This window comes from Petromyzon marinus, unplaced genomic scaffold, assembly GCF_048934315.1.
Source record: "Petromyzon marinus isolate PM22_M1 ecotype Great Lakes invasive population unplaced genomic scaffold, UKy_Petmar_22M1.pri1.0 PM_G_Scaffold_69, whole genome shotgun sequence".
Taxonomy (NCBI): Eukaryota; Metazoa; Chordata; class Hyperoartia; order Petromyzontiformes; family Petromyzontidae; genus Petromyzon; species Petromyzon marinus.
Window position 1 is genome coordinate 678,434 of NW_027423023.1, and position 7,070 is coordinate 685,503.

Consider the following 7,070-nt stretch of genomic DNA (forward strand, 5'->3'; position numbering starts at 1 on the left):
CAGACACATATTCGATCTTACTTGCACAGTCGTCCAGAAGCGGGAAGTTTGCGAAGTTATTGTTCTCTGTTCGTCGTTTCCATAACGGTAGCTTTTTTTGAAAAGCCTTCAGGTGTTCTTCCGCTTCCATGATATTGACTCCACCACCCTGCATCTGCTGATTGAGATGATTGAGAGCTGCGAATATATCAGCCATGTACGCTAAAATGAGAATGAACTCAGGATTTTTGAAGCAATCTGCAGGGCAGTGTTGGTGCTCTTGCAAAAACAGGGCTAATTCCACACGCATGGCAAAAACACGATTCAGCACCTGTCCCCGGGATAACCACCGAATATTAGAATGGAGCAGAAGTACCTCAAATTCAGAGCCCATTTCTTTACACAGCTCACTGAAGATGCGGTGCCTCAGAGCACTTTTTCGCACATAGTTCACACATTCCACCACAGTTTTTAATACTTCTGCCATTTTTGGAGGTAAGATTTTTGTTGCCAACGCATGCCTGTGCAGAATACAATGCGTCACAATGATGTGTGGTGCATCGGCCTTTACTAGCGCACCAAAACCAGACTTTCTTCCCAGCATGACTGGAGCTCCGTCCGTACAAACTGCAGAAACCATATCCCATGAAAGATTGTTGTCTCTGAAGAAGTCATCCACAAGCTTCTTCACATCGGCTGCCTTCGTTGTTGTTGTAAGAGGCTTACAAAATAAAAAACTCTTCTTTTATCATGTCGTCTTTCACATAGCATACAAAAACAGCAAGCTGGCTTAGATCAGAAACGTCTGTGGTTTCGTCGAGTTGAAGGCTGAATTTTGCCGGGCTTGAAATCAGATCCGCGACTACTTGAGCCAAGATGTCTTTACTCATGTCTTCTATTCTGTCACTGACGGTGTCATTTGAAAGGGGAATTTGGGATAATTTACCTTCGGCCGCTGTTCCGAGTATCAGATTCGCCATCTTTAATGCAGCTGGTTTCACAAGTGTTTCACCAATGGTGTGTGGCTTGCCCTGCTTTGCGATCAGGTAAGCAACTTCGTACGATGCTGTCAGGATCGGTTTGTTAACAGGTACAAATCCAAGAGCAGGCAGAGTGGCCCTTTCATCGAATCTGGCTCTCTTCACCCTGAATTCAGCAAGTGTTGTGTTCTTGTATTCCCCGTCTCCATGCAGCTTCAAGAAGTTTTCCTTTAGTTTTGCCGGTGCAAGACTAGAGTTGCTCAACTTGGCGTTGCAAATCATGCAGATAGGACGCTCACTCCCATCACGTTCCGTGATACATGAGAATCCATGTTGTACATATTCGTCCGACCACTTTCTTCTTTTGCCCGACATAGTTAGTATGGATAAAATATTAAAGAAATCACACGACGTACGACAACAACAGTCACACGTTGACTACTGAGTACGCACTAAATCCCCGCAGCGCTGATTGGCCAAGCAGTGTAGCATGATCATCTGCAGCCAGTGATGGCCAAGCGGGCCGTGTGTGTCATCACAAATTTACACAATAATTCAAGTGTGTCCGGACCTCCGTGGCGGGGCTCTGCCGAACCCCTGAGATCGACTCACCGAACCCCTGGGGTTCGATCGAACCCAGGTTAAGAACCACTGATCTATATATATGAAAGGGAAATGTGTGGATACGTGTGTCTGTTCGAAATGTTTAGCATACTTCCCAACGTGCCACACACTTGAAATATGGCATGTGGGTATGTTCCATACTGTACACAATGTAAAAAATATAGAAAGTCTTTTAATCAAAGAAACTGAGTAAAATTGTGAAATGTAATGCAATGCAACACAGAGAGTCGGTCAACACACAATAAACGCATAGCCTGGTAGATTACTTTCTTGCAAAGATTGCTCAACTAAGTGAGATAATTGAAGCAAACGTGATCAGGCGAGGGCAGGAGGCAAGGCCCCTCGTGGCTAGGCCCCGCGCTGTAAAGTTCCAACCTGGACATCGATTCCCATGCTCGCTGCTACTCAATTGACATCCCTACGAGAGAGAGCGAGGCTCTACCTCGGTAAACAACAACAACCACCACAACCACAACAACCACCACCACCACAACCGCGATGAGAATTTCTCACTTCGGATTTTAGTTCACGCGCGGAGCGGCAGATTCCTGTTACCTCGTGACGTCACGCGGCAGCAGGAGGTGACGTCACTTGAGTGGTACAAGAACACTCCCCTCCCGCAACGAGCGGGACCTAATTTAAATAAATTATGTTAATGAGCCAGGCCCATACGTGGAGGGATGGGGCGTGGGTGCTGAAACCCTTCGCAATAAACTCGCGAGGGCCTTCACGAATATATTATGTTAATGAGCCGCCAGTCACCGGGCGTAGCTTTGCTCAAATAAGGAGTGTACTTGAACAGATAACGGAAGTGACCCAGGCAGAGGTGACGTCACGCTCAAGGGCGCGGTAGACGGGGTGGGGTGAATACCTTGGTGACATGACGTCACTAGCGAGGGACACCTCCCCCTGGCGTTTCACGCCGATGAGGTGATGCTGAGTAGTGACGTCACAGAGCGGGGTTGGAGTTTAAGTTGATTCAGATTCATTTTCAATTGCTCCCTCCCTTGAACTCAGCAACAACAACGTGGACATTGCATCCCACTGGGATTTTTAGCACACAGCGTTGGTGTACGGTGCTTTTTTCAGGAATATTTTGTTTTTTTCATGGATTTTCTGTTTGCAGAGTCACACACAAAGTAGTCACTTTAAGATGTGTTTCTTGTTCGTGTTTGTTGTGGTTGCACTTGATTCAAGAGCCGAATGGCTCACAGGGGTATACCAAAATATATAAACTGAAATTATTGTGTACACTGTGTGTGTACACTGTGTGTACACGTACACACTGTGTGTGTACACTGTGTGTGTACACACTGTGTGTGTGTGCACTGTGTGTGTGTGTACACTGTGTATGTACACGCACACTGTGTGTGTGTACACTGTGTGTGTACACTGTGTGTGTGTACACTGTGTGTGTGCACTGTGTGTGTACACTGTGTGTACTGTGTGTGTGTGTGTACAGTGTGTGTGTACACTGTGTGTGTACACTGTGTGTACACTGTGTGTGTGTACACTGTGTGTGTGTACGCTGTGTGTGTGTACACTGTTTGTGTGTGTGTGTACACTGTGTGTGTGTACACTGTGGGGGGCAGTCATCTCAGTCGACCAATGGGCATCTTTTCATCAATTTATTACTTACCAATTTTTCTTATCTACGTGACTTTACCGAAAGAAGCAAGACTGTAAATGTTAACGAGCTGCACCACGCTGTGTGGGAGCTGCCTGGCCTGTCGCTCCGCACGAAGCTGCGTGGAGCCTCTGCGTGGAAGTTCTGCGCCGGTGAGAAACTCTCTCAGTCTGACCCCCACCCCCATCCCTCCACGCAGATTGAGGCGAGCCGAGTGGTGGCGCATTCTGTTTTGACTCAAAACGTTCGCGACTGCAGGAATTAACGTTCTTGGTTCTTTCCGTCAAGTCACGTAAATTAAAAAAATGTTACATTGAAGAAAAAAATAAATTGACGATTTAAATAATAAAAATAAACGCGTTTTTTTCTTTCTTTTTGTTTTCTATTTACGTGACTTTACCGAAAGAACCAAGAATGTGGTAGCACATTCTCTATTTATTGCAGAGGTTCAAGGTTAAAATCCGACAGGCACACCTGGCTACCCCAGCAACATTCACCACAATATGCGCAGTCTGCTAAACGGCAGATGTAAAATATAACGTTGTGTCATTCACAACGCACAGGTCATTGCATGTTGGTCTCACGGTAAAAATTGGGGTAATTCCAAACATTATCGAGAAACTCCACAACGGAGAAACGCACCCCATGTACCAACGACGGAGGCGCAGGGACAGACGCTCGATTACGTTGGAATCGATCTGCAGACGGCCAGCAGCTCCGTGTCGCCTTATCTCGATCCTGCAATCCCAAACAGGTGAAAGTCCGCATCGAACCGAACCCCCGGCAAGGCCGTCTACTTAACGACGAGAGAAAATTCACACGAAATGTCCTTCTCAACGAAGCCTTCCGGGTGTAAAATGAACTTTTAAGCTTTTAATAAAGAAATAACAATCATCTAATTCAAAACACAACACGATTCAAAGATGTTTCATTTTAAAACTTCAAAACGGAGCACCGGGTGCTTGCGTGAATGCGTCCTTCGTGTGCAAATGTTGTGACTTTCCTGGCCTGAAGGCCGTCAATGTGTTGGACCATTATTGGTGCACAGCGTCTCAACAACAGCAGTGGGGTTTGCTTCAACCGATAGGTACGAACATCCAGACGTGAATCAGCAAGGAGCATTTCTAGTCCCAGTTAGACAAAATCTACATCAACACGTGAGACAAAACTATAATTCGTGTTGTAGAGAATGTACCTCCTCCTATACGTGTAACTTTCAAGTGGTATGCCTTGTAACTGATGAATGATCCGAGCGTGCTCCCTATTTCAAAGAAAATGAGTTGCTCCAGAGGCAGACGCTTCGTGGAACACAAAAACACTGTTTGACCTGTATCACAAGAACAACGGGTATCACCTGAGTTCTCTGTACAGGTTAGTTCCAAACACACACACACACACTTTGTCCTAACATCACTTATTCAATGTTTGACCCTTATAGATCAAATGTTACAAGAATGCACAAAACCAGACAAGTATACATTCTAAATTATTGACAGGCATATTAACAAAATTGGATTACTGCAGTGAAATATACTGCATCACGTTACATCGTATTAACAAGCTTTAAAAAAAAGCTGCAGTCTGCTTCACAGTGTATGTAAAACATAATGTTGTGTCATTCAAAACGAGTAGGCCATTGCATGCTGGCATCTGAGTGAAAATTTAGCAAATTCTAAACATTACCTACAAACTAAAGAACTGAGATGACACGTAAATCATCGCCCCCTACTGACAGGCTCTTGTCCACATGCAGGCCGGTGCAGGGCCACAACCTTGTGCCACACAGGGGCAGCTGCTACTTGGGGATGCTCTTCGAGCGTTTGAGATACAAAACTCCGAGTTGCTGAGGCAATTAAGCAAGCACCATGTAAAAGCAATTATTATGATAACATAGTGAATGCTTGGGGGCTTATTGTCTCTCGCTCCTGGTTAAAGATCTACCCAACCCACGGGCCCACAAAGTGTTCAACTTTGCATTCTTGTGATTAAAGGCCTGTCACAAAGGTGCATCTATTGGGGCAACATCGTCTCTGGCTTACACATCTACCGGGTCTCCACTTGACTTTGTATTGTCTAGGAGCAAGTCCACCCACACCTCCACTTCCACAAACTGCTGGGAGTTGCCTCACTCTGACTCACAGTCAGAATTCACCTCCTGCTTCACGATGTGAAGGTCCCATTTTGGAGTTGAATCTTCATCTTCACATTTCACCTTCACTTCTTCGCTCATCACTTCTTCACATTTCACCATCACCTCTTCATATTTCACCTTGATACCTTTAAAAGTGTCCAAGCTGGGATTTTCGTCCGGTTCTTTTTTCATGAGGGATGGGCTTATTGCGGCACTTTGACTTTCACAAGCTGATTTCAGACTCCGACTCCGCTCCTTGTAATGCTTTTGTGTTCTCTGGTGTCTTCGAAGATTTGATGAATCTGCAAACGGCTTCCCGCACAGAGTACACTTGTAGGGTTTCTCTCCCGTGTGTGTTCTATGGTGTTTTACAAGAGCATATGACTGTGCAAACGCCTGCATGCACACACTGCACTTGAAGGGTTTCTCTCCCGTGTGCGTTCTTTCGTGTACTTTAAGATTTGGTGAAACTGTAAACGCCTTCCCGCACAGAGTGCACCTGAAAGGTTTCTCTCCCGTGTGTGTTCTCTGGTGTTTTACAAGATCAGATGAATGTGCAAATGCCTTCACGCACACACTGCACTTGAAGGGTTTCTCTCCCATGTGTGTTCTCTGGTGTGTTACAAGATAACATGAATCTGAAAAGGCCTTGCCGCACAGAGTACATTTGAAGGGTTTCTCTCCTGTGTGAGTTCTCTGGTGCCGTGTCAAATTTCCAGTCCGGTCCGTGCTGTATGCACACTGGTCGCATTGTTGACTTGTCGTACCGAGCTGTGCTGACTGCCTTTGCTCCATCAGACCAATTCTGCAGAGGAAGCGTCAGCTGCAGACAGAAAAAAATAATATCCACACCATCTACACGTCAGGTACAGAGGAATGCACACGTGACTTACACGTCTATACTTATTAATATATTCATGATGTAGTGAAAAAGTTTCCCAAATTCATCAGATTTGATGAATCTGCAATCACCTTCCCGCACAGAATGCACCTGAAGGGTTTCTCTCCACGAGCTGTTAGGGCACACAATGAGAGGGCAAATGTCATTAATATGCCTGGAAGCCTTCATATCATCAAGATGAATGTTAACTCAAAACTCTAAGCACACAATTTCGGCTGTCTGACTAGAAAAGGAAAATTTATGAAAGCTAAATTCAGCTGACAGAGCAAAGGGTGTTGAAAACAAGGCAAACCGACACACCTGATGATGACCGTTTGAGTTATGGTCGAAACGTCGTGAGAATTTTTTATTGTTTTATATATATTTTGTTATTTTGTTGTTTCTCTTCAACGTGACTTTACCGAAAAAACTAAGAATATGAATACTATTTGTGTTATGCAGAAATTAATGTTCAATTGCAACTTAGAGGTGTGAATCCATGCTCAGATGTCCTTGAATGCTGGGATGAACAGTTCCGACTTCAGCTGAATGTGTGTGCTGTGTTCACCTCCTGTTTCCATTCTTATAAAGAGTTCCAGAGGAAAACAAAAATAAACTATTGTTTTGATATAACCTCCGTGTGCAGTAGAGTTAATAGACTTTACTGCAAACACAAACTTGACACTGTCACACACTGCCATGAGTAAACAGGTGGTGGTGTGACCAGAACCATGCCTGGCCACCTTCATCTGCTCAGCATTAATTCTTCCTCACTCCACCAAGTAATGAATCGAGGATCAATCAACATAGCCGAGGCTATCCGTGTCTCTGTGTCTCTCTCCCCATGGT

The 7,070-nt window shown here is 45.0% G+C and overlaps 1 long non-coding RNA gene across 1 annotated transcript; it reads right to left on the reverse strand.

Annotated features, from left to right (window-relative positions):
• Positions 1–3,227: 3,227 nt before the first annotated feature.
• Positions 3,228–6,800, reverse strand: LOC142920149 (uncharacterized). Its single transcript, XR_012938688.1, has 3 exons — positions 6,705–6,800; positions 6,314–6,354; positions 3,228–6,164 (listed from the first exon to the last, which is right to left on the reverse strand). It is a non-coding gene; the product is annotated as an uncharacterized LOC142920149 (long non-coding RNA).
• Positions 6,801–7,070: the final 270 nt, after the last annotated feature.